The following is a 10,692-nucleotide window of genomic DNA, read 5'->3' as shown; positions in this document are numbered from 1 at the left end:
CCCGATTCAAACGGTAATCGGTAAAGGCACATCAAACCCGTTGATGGCTGGGGGTTTGCCAAAAATCCCATAAATCTGTCATTCGAAAAAAAAATATACAGAGAAATCACAAAAGAAACGTTACATGTGAGACGGGTTTAATAATTCACATGCTAGTCCGATTTCAAACGGTAATCGGTAAAGACATTTCAAACCCGTTGATGGCTGGGGGTTTGCCAAAAATCCCATAAATCTGTCATTCGGAAGAAATACAGAGAAATCACAAAAGAAGCAAATGCAGAGTTTCTATTGATAGACTGAGTCAAAAGCATACAACAAAAGCTCGTTAGCCCGAAGGCAGCTGGCGGCTGAGAATATGAGACTTTAAGCTAAAGAGTCTATCTACATAACTCCGCTCGAGTTCTGCTTGCAGATCAGCTCGAACAGATTCTTCAGAACAGCCCAAAATCTCCGCAGCTTCAGAATGGCTTAAAATCTCCGCGGCTTCGCTCTTCAGCTTCATCAGTCTCTCCTGGGAGGATCCTAGCTTCTCGAGTGCCTGTTCCCGAGAACGCTCTAGTCCAGCCAGGTCATCTGCAATAAGGGCAGCAGATTCCTCGGCGTGCTTCAAAGCCTCCTTCAACCTAGTCACCTCCTCGCGACTCGAGTCCAAGGAGCGGAGTAGCTCAGCTCTATCCGTGTCTTTCCTCGCTACGGTAGCCATCAGCTGCGCAACGGAACTCTCATGTGACTGAAGCTCGCATCCGATGGAAGATCTCAGGTCACGCCACTGTGCCATCCTATGCTCCAACTGAGAGGACACGAAAGAAGAAGCCCCGGTGACCTCCAGCTCCTTCAACTCTCGTATCTCTGACTCCAGGGCAGCGAAATCAGCTGTGAAGGAATCGGCCAATTCCGGGTATCCTTCTTCCCTCATCATCATCATGTGGCGAGAAAAGGAACGCCGGAACTGATCAAGGCCGCCTCCTCGGTGAAGAAGTTTCTCGATCAGGCCATTATAAAAGGCGGTGAAGAAGCTGAGGTCCGTGCGAAAAGCCTCTCTGTCAGGATCAGTATCAACCAAAAGGCTACGGACACGCTCGTACAAGGAAGATCGAGATCCTACAAGCAACAACATAGAAGCTCAGCGGATTATCGAATACGATAAGGAAATTCAAAAGGCAAGTTCTGAGCATACCAACGCCAACAGACGTCCCCTCGGGTTGAGTTCCGACAGGCTCTGAGACAGCAGCAGAAGAGGGCATATCAGCCCCTGCAGGCGGATTACTCGCACCACTCGGCAAAGGCGGGGAGGCACCATTGCTATGAAGGCTTTCAGCCCTGGGAACTGTAGTGGTATCAGGCCCAACGCCCGGTCCTACAGTGACACTTCTATGTTAGGCAAAGGGAAATTTGGACAAATAAGGAGAATTGGGACAAGAAGATCGTATGCATACCTGCAACCTCCCTGTCCTCAGATGCAGCCGGAATGCCAAGAGTCATAAGAGTATCGGCCCAAGCGGCTGGTCCTATGATGGCACCCTCTTATTAGTCAAAATGAAAATTTAGACAAATAAGAAGGATTGGGATAGTAAAGTCATCTGCATACCTGTAGATCCATCATCCATAGGCATCTGAGGAATGCCAGGAGTCATATGAGAATCAGTCCTAGTGGCTGGTCCTATGGTCGCACTCATATATTAGTCAAAAGTCAGATGAACATAGAAAAGTATGATATCCCTATATCGTATGCATACCTGCGAGCCCGTCACTCCGAGGCAAGCTGGATATGCCAGGGATCAATATCGGGCTAACTCCAATGGTTGACGCTGCAATAATTAATCATTCGTTAGTCAGATAAAAGATCAGGCAAGAGGAAAGGAATCAGATATATACCGGTGGATGAATCATTCCCAAAGAATGGTCTCTCGGTTCCTCTGGAAGTCTGCTCAGCCAGCATGTCAGCTAATAAGCCGGCATCAAGCTTCGAGAAGCTTGGCCCGTCCATCACAACATCTGCAGGGTAACCTGAATGTTGAAAGATGAGGTAAGCTCGAAAAAGTACTTGCAGCAAAGACGGGAGGCCTTCCTTCCCCACGCTTGAGAAAAATAACATTGGATGTGGATATACCTGAACAAGGGATTGTGGGCTCAACATTATTCATCTGCTCAAGATCGATGTTTAGGTCGATGCCCAAAGACCCGTCGTGAAGGGCATCGCACATCTGTTGCATAAAGCAATCCATGTGGTCAACACCAGGGGACGCCGAACCCGGTGGGAGTTCGCCCTCTTCGAAGAAACCTAGAGCACAAAAACATGGTTACAAATCCCAAAAGGTAAACAACTTGAAGCAAGAGCAATTAAATGTTACCTTCCCCTCCATCGGCGGTGCTTCCTAAATCCACTCCGCAATTCGGGGCACCAACCCTCCGAGGACCAACTGGTCGGTCATGCACAGGCCTATCACACGCTTCAACGTGTGTAGGAACCGGCGGCTCACGATCATCGGCTGTCCTACCTAAAGTGACAATAGCCATTTCATTCAATGAATAAGAGCTATCATTTATGGAAAAGGAAAACAAAAGGGGCAGGACAAACCGATATCGAGATCCCCTCTGTCGGTATCTGCATCCACATATTCTTCCTCGGAGGTCTCGTCCTCATCACCCGTAGGGAGGAACTCTTCTTCGTCTGTGAGAAGAGATTTGGCTAGGGAGGAGCTCTTCCTCGACTGTGAGAGGAGATTTGGTGTGCCCTTTTCTCCGCTTCTGAGCAAGCTCAGCCCTGCGACCAGCCATCATAGCAGCCCGGACCGCGTACTCGGACTGTAACTCTGAGAGGCTCTTAACACTGAGGGATTCATAGGCGGAAAGGAACCACTTGCAGCTGAGGAAAGTGGTTAGCGGCTTACGCCTATATGAAGGGAGAGCAAAATGGGCTCCAGTGCAACCCACCATCGTCCACAGCCACGCTCGTACGCCATCAATCAATCCTCCCTCAACCTGCAGGCTACGGCTCGGATTCCCAATGTACAGTTGGTCATAGCCGAACTGGCGAGCAAAGCGGCAAGGGAGATAAGGCTCTATGTGGCATTGGTTCTTCACCCGGAGGACAAGATACCCAACGCGGATGTTCACTAGCCACCGAAAGCAACCAACGTCAAGAATGACATCAAGTCGGGACGGTGAAGACCGAGCCATGCCATCAAATATGCGTAAGGGAGCTCAACCTTCGGACAAACCAGCTCAGCTGATGGTTCAGAACCCATATGTGTGAAGCTGCTGACCAGACCCCTGAGCCCGCAATGGATGCTAGCAACCATTGCTGGGAGCAGGGAAAGCTCTCTCCCAAAGCGAGGAAAACACTTAAAGAACTCCCAACTCTTGCGGACTCGGAGCTCTCGTTGAACATCACTGAATTTGTTCCCGAGCCATTTGCTCTGCTCCAATAATTGCATGAAAGGGACGGGGATGTCAACAACGCTGGGCGCCGACATCAAATCGGGACGGTGAACAGCGAGCCACGCCATCAAATATGCGTAATCCAACCGAGAACAGACTCGGACGAATCGCGATCGAATCAAGATCAGTTTCGGACTCGAACTCAGAAGCGGATTTACTGCCAAATCAGGAATCTGACTTACTGCCAAATCAGATCATCAAATCAGAGTCTCAAGTCAACCGAAACACGGACAAACGAGACAACGCAAAAACACACTTCTTCAACCAAAGGGCAAGGTAGCCTGCTAGTAGAGTCCGGGGCCCAATGGACTTCTGTGCACGGCAGAGAAAAGAGCGAAACTTGGTCCCCGCAGGAAAAGCTCCCTCAGCATTGGCGATGGTGTAAGATTGAGCCTCAGCCTTTTCCAGCAACTCATTAATCGCAGAAGGGGTCAATATGTCTAACTCATGAATGGACTCGCCGGAGTTACCCTCCAAGTTCTGGAACAAATAGCAAGCAAACTGCTTCAAGCTGACCTGCCTCTTCCTTTTCGCTTGAGGAGAAGTGAGAGCCTATAAATAGGCCTAGAGATGTTCATTTTGAGAGGTCGAATTTTCAAGAGCCGAAACTCTGCCGGATTGAAGAGTGAACTCGGAGCTTGAAGACCAGAAGACTTGCACATTCAGATCTGATCCTCGGCGACCCAGTTTATACTCTTGTACTCTTTGGAGTATTGAGGAACAGTTTATACTCTTGTACTCTTTGGAGTATTGAGGAACAGTTTATACTCTTGTACTCTTTGGAGTATTGAGGAACAGTTTATACTCTTGTACTCTTTGGAGTATTGAGGAACAGTTTATACTCTTGTACTCTTTGGAGTATTGAGGAACAGTTTATACTCTTGTACTCTTTGGAGTATTGAGGAACAGTTTATACTCTTGTACTCTTTGGAGTATTGAGGAACAGTTTATACTCTTGTACTCTTTGGAGTATTGAGGAACAGTTTATACTCTTGTACTCTTTGGAGTATTGAGGAACAGTTTATACTCTTGTACTCTTTGGAGTATTGAGGAACAGTTTATACTCTTGTACTCTTTGGAGTATTGAGGAACAGTTTATACTCTTGTACTCTTTGGAGTATTGAGGAACAGTTTATACTCTTGTACTCTTTGGAGTATTGAGGAACAGTTTATACTCTTGTACTCTTTGGAGTATTGAGGAACAGTTTATACTCTTGTACTCTTTGGAGTATTGAGGAACAGTTTATACTCTTGTACTCTTTGGAGTATTGAGGAACAGTTTATACTCTTGTACTCTTTGGAGTATTGAGGAACAGTTTATACTCTTGTACTCTTTGGAGTATTGAGGAACAGTTTATACTCTTGTACTCTTTGGAGTATTGAGGAACAGTTTATACTCTTGTACTCTTTGGAGTATTGAGGAACAGTTTATACTCTTGTACTCTTTGGAGTATTGAGGAACAGTTTATACTCTTGTACTCTTTGGAGTATTGAGGAACAGTTTATACTCTTGTACTCTTTGGAGTATTGAGGAACAGTTTATACTCTTGTACTCTTTGGAGTATTGAGGAACAGTTTATACTCTTGTACTCTTTGGAGTATTGAGGAACAGTTTATACTCTTGTACTCTTTGGAGTATTGAGGAACAGTTTATACTCTTGTACTCTTTGGAGTATTGAGGAACAGTTTATACTCTTGTACTCTTTGGAGTATTGAGGAACAGTTTATACTCTTGTACTCTTTGGAGTATTGAGGAACAGTTTATACTCTTGTACTCTTTGGAGTATTGAGGAACAGTTTATACTCTTGTACTCTTTGGAGTATTGAGGAACAGTTTATACTCTTGTACTCTTTGGAGTATTGAGGAACAGTTTATACTCTTGTACTCTTTGGAGTATTGAGGAACAGTTTATACTCTTGTACTCTTTGGAGTATTGAGGAACAGTTTATACTCTTGTACTCTTTGGAGTATTGAGGAACAGTTTATACTCTTGTACTCTTTGGAGTATTGAGGAACAGTTTATACTCTTGTACTCTTTGGAGTATTGAGGAACAGTTTATACTCTTGTACTCTTTGGAGTATTGAGGAACAGTTTATACTCTTGTACTCTTTGGAGTATTGAGGAACAGTTTATACTCTTGTACTCTTTGGAGTATTGAGGAACAGTTTATACTCTTGTACTCTTTGGAGTATTGAGGAACAGTTTATACTCTTGTACTCTTTGGAGTATTGAGGAACAGTTTATACTCTTGTACTCTTTGGAGTATTGAGGAACAGTTTATACTCTTGTACTCTTTGGAGTATTGAGGAACAGTTTATACTCTTGTACTCTTTGGAGTATTGAGGAACAGTTTATACTCTTGTACTCTTTGGAGTATTGAGGAACAGTTTATACTCTTGTACTCTTTGGAGTATTGAGGAACAGTTTATACTCTTGTACTCTTTGGAGTATTGAGGAACAGTTTATACTCTTGTACTCTTTGGAGTATTGAGGAACAGTTTATACTCTTGTACTCTTTGGAGTATTGAGGAACAGTTTATACTCTTGTACTCTTTGGAGTATTGAGGAACAGTTTATACTCTTGTACTCTTTGGAGTATTGAGGAACAGTTTATACTCTTGTACTCTTTGGAGTATTGAGGAACAGTTTATACTCTTGTACTCTTTGGAGTATTGAGGAACAGTTTATACTCTTGTACTCTTTGGAGTATTGAGGAACAGTTTATACTCTTGTACTCTTTGGAGTATTGAGGAACAGTTTATACTCTTGTACTCTTTGGAGTATTGAGGAACAGTTTATACTCTTGTACTCTTTGGAGTATTGAGGAACAGTTTATACTCTTGTACTCTTTGGAGTATTGAGGAACAGTTTATACTCTTGTACTCTTTGGAGTATTGAGGAACAGTTTATACTCTTGTACTCTTTGGAGTATTGAGGAACAGTTTATACTCTTGTACTCTTTGGAGTATTGAGGAACAGTTTATACTCTTGTACTCTTTGGAGTATTGAGGAACAGTTTATACTCTTGTACTCTTTGGAGTATTGAGGAACAGTTTATACTCTTGTACTCTTTGGAGTATTGAGGAACAGTTTATACTCTTGTACTCTTTGGAGTATTGAGGAACAGTTTATACTCTTGTACTCTTTGGAGTATTGAGGAACAGTTTATACTCTTGTACTCTTTGGAGTATTGAGGAACAGTTTATACTCTTGTACTCTTTGGAGTATTGAGGAACAGTTTATACTCTTGTACTCTTTGGAGTATTGAGGAACAGTTTATACTCTTGTACTCTTTGGAGTATTGAGGAACAGTTTATACTCTTGTACTCTTTGGAGTATTGAGGAACAGTTTATACTCTTGTACTCTTTGGAGTATTGAGGAACAGTTTATACTCTTGTACTCTTTGGAGTATTGAGGAACAGTTTATACTCTTGTACTCTTTGGAGTATTGAGGAACAGTTTATACTCTTGTACTCTTTGGAGTATTGAGGAACAGTTTATACTCTTGTACTCTTTGGAGTATTGAGGAACAGTTTATACTCTTGTACTCTTTGGAGTATTGAGGAACAGTTTATACTCTTGTACTCTTTGGAGTATTGAGGAACAGTTTATACTCTTGTACTCTTTGGAGTATTGAGGAACAGTTTATACTCTTGTACTCTTTGGAGTATTGAGGAACAGTTTATACTCTTGTACTCTTTGGAGTATTGAGGAACAGTTTATACTCTTGTACTCTTTGGAGTATTGAGGAACAGTTTATACTCTTGTACTCTTTGGAGTATTGAGGAACAGTTTATACTCTTGTACTCTTTGGAGTATTGAGGAACAGTTTATACTCTTGTACTCTTTGGAGTATTGAGGAACAGTTTATACTCTTGTACTCTTTGGAGTATTGAGGAACAGTTTATACTCTTGTACTCTTTGGAGTATTGAGGAACAGTTTATACTCTTGTACTCTTTGGAGTATTGAGGAACAGTTTATACTCTTGTACTCTTTGGAGTATTGAGGAACAGTTTATACTCTTGTACTCTTTGGAGTATTGAGGAACAGTTTATACTCTTGTACTCTTTGGAGTATTGAGGAACAGTTTATACTCTTGTACTCTTTGGAGTATTGAGGAACAGTTTATACTCTTGTACTCTTTGGAGTATTGAGGAACAGTTTATACTCTTGTACTCTTTGGAGTATTGAGGAACAGTTTATACTCTTGTACTCTTTGGAGTATTGAGGAACAGTTTATACTCTTGTACTCTTTGGAGTATTGAGGAACAGTTTATACTCTTGTACTCTTTGGAGTATTGAGGAACAGTTTATACTCTTGTACTCTTTGGAGTATTGAGGAACAGTTTATACTCTTGTACTCTTTGGAGTATTGAGGAACAGTTTATACTCTTGTACTCTTTGGAGTATTGAGGAACAGTTTATACTCTTGTACTCTTTGGAGTATTGAGGAACAGTTTATACTCTTGTACTCTTTGGAGTATTGAGGAACAGTTTATACTCTTGTACTCTTTGGAGTATTGAGGAACAGTTTATACTCTTGTACTCTTTGGAGTATTGAGGAACAGTTTATACTCTTGTACTCTTTGGAGTATTGAGGAACAGTTTATACTCTTGTACTCTTTGGAGTATTGAGGAACAGTTTATACTCTTGTACTCTTTGGAGTATTGAGGAACAGTTTATACTCTTGTACTCTTTGGAGTATTGAGGAACAGTTTATACTCTTGTACTCTTTGGAGTATTGAGGAACAGTTTATACTCTTGTACTCTTTGGAGTATTGAGGAACAGTTTATACTCTTGTACTCTTTGGAGTATTGAGGAACAGTTTATACTCTTGTACTCTTTGGAGTATTGAGGAACAGTTTATACTCTTGTACTCTTTGGAGTATTGAGGAACAGTTTATACTCTTGTACTCTTTGGAGTATTGAGGAACAGTTTATACTCTTGTACTCTTTGGAGTATTGAGGAACAGTTTATACTCTTGTACTCTTTGGAGTATTGAGGAACAGTTTATACTCTTGTACTCTTTGGAGTATTGAGGAACAGTTTATACTCTTGTACTCTTTGGAGTATTGAGGAACAGTTTATACTCTTGTACTCTTTGGAGTATTGAGGAACAGTTTATACTCTTGTACTCTTTGGAGTATTGAGGAACAGTTTATACTCTTGTACTCTTTGGAGTATTGAGGAACAGTTTATACTCTTGTACTCTTTGGAGTATTGAGGAACAGTTTATACTCTTGTACTCTTTGGAGTATTGAGGAACAGTTTATACTCTTGTACTCTTTGGAGTATTGAGGAACAGTTTATACTCTTGTACTCTTTGGAGTATTGAGGAACAGTTTATACTCTTGTACTCTTTGGAGTATTGAGGAACAGTTTATACTCTTGTACTCTTTGGAGTATTGAGGAACAGTTTATACTCTTGTACTCTTTGGAGTATTGAGGAACAGTTTATACTCTTGTACTCTTTGGAGTATTGAGGAACAGTTTATACTCTTGTACTCTTTGGAGTATTGAGGAACAGTTTATACTCTTGTACTCTTTGGAGTATTGAGGAACAGTTTATACTCTTGTACTCTTTGGAGTATTGAGGAACAGTTTATACTCTTGTACTCTTTGGAGTATTGAGGAACAGTTTATACTCTTGTACTCTTTGGAGTATTGAGGAACAGTTTATACTCTTGTACTCTTTGGAGTATTGAGGAACAGTTTATACTCTTGTACTCTTTGGAGTATTGAGGAACAGTTTATACTCTTGTACTCTTTGGAGTATTGAGGAACAGTTTATACTCTTGTACTCTTTGGAGTATTGAGGAACAGTTTATACTCTTGTACTCTTTGGAGTATTGAGGAACAGTTTATACTCTTGTACTCTTTGGAGTATTGAGGAACAGTTTATACTCTTGTACTCTTTGGAGTATTGAGGAACAGTTTATACTCTTGTACTCTTTGGAGTATTGAGGAACAGTTTATACTCTTGTACTCTTTGGAGTATTGAGGAACAGTTTATACTCTTGTACTCTTTGGAGTATTGAGGAACAGTTTATACTCTTGTACTCTTTGGAGTATTGAGGAACAGTTTATACTCTTGTACTCTTTGGAGTATTGAGGAACAGTTTATACTCTTGTACTCTTTGGAGTATTGAGGAACAGTTTATACTCTTGTACTCTTTGGAGTATTGAGGAACAGTTTATACTCTTGTACTCTTTGGAGTATTGAGGAACAGTTTATACTCTTGTACTCTTTGGAGTATTGAGGAACAGTTTATACTCTTGTACTCTTTGGAGTATTGAGGAACAGTTTATACTCTTGTACTCTTTGGAGTATTGAGGAACAGTTTATACTCTTGTACTCTTTGGAGTATTGAGGAACAGTTTATACTCTTGTACTCTTTGGAGTATTGAGGAACAGTTTATACTCTTGTACTCTTTGGAGTATTGAGGAACAGTTTATACTCTTGTACTCTTTGGAGTATTGAGGAACAGTTTATACTCTTGTACTCTTTGGAGTATTGAGGAACAGTTTATACTCTTGTACTCTTTGGAGTATTGAGGAACAGTTTATACTCTTGTACTCTTTGGAGTATTGAGGAACAGTTTATACTCTTGTACTCTTTGGAGTATTGAGGAACAGTTTATACTCTTGTACTCTTTGGAGTATTGAGGAACAGTTTATACTCTTGTACTCTTTGGAGTATTGAGGAACAGTTTATACTCTTGTACTCTTTGGAGTATTGAGGAACAGTTTATACTCTTGTACTCTTTGGAGTATTGAGGAACAGTTTATACTCTTGTACTCTTTGGAGTATTGAGGAACAGTTTATACTCTTGTACTCTTTGGAGTATTGAGGAACAGTTTATACTCTTGTACTCTTTGGAGTATTGAGGAACAGTTTATACTCTTGTACTCTTTGGAGTATTGAGGAACAGTTTATACTCTTGTACTCTTTGGAGTATTGAGGAACAGTTTATACTCTTGTACTCTTTGGAGTATTGAGGAACAGTTTATACTCTTGTACTCTTTGGAGTATTGAGGAACAGTTTATACTCTTGTACTCTTTGGAGTATTGAGGAACAGTTTATACTCTTGTACTCTTTGGAGTATTGAGGAACAGTTTATACTCTTGTACTCTTTGGAGTATTGAGGAACAGTTTATACTCTTGTACTCTTTGGAGTATTGAGGAACAGTTTATACTCTTGTACTCTTTGGAGTATTGAGGAACAGTTTATACTCTTGTAC

Source organism: Asparagus officinalis, chromosome 3 (assembly GCF_001876935.1).
Source record: "Asparagus officinalis chromosome 3, Aspof.V1, whole genome shotgun sequence".
In the NCBI taxonomy this organism is placed as follows: Eukaryota; Viridiplantae; Streptophyta; class Magnoliopsida; order Asparagales; family Asparagaceae; genus Asparagus; species Asparagus officinalis.
The sequence above is the reverse complement of the archived record's forward strand: the minus strand, read 5'-3'. Positions refer to the sequence as shown.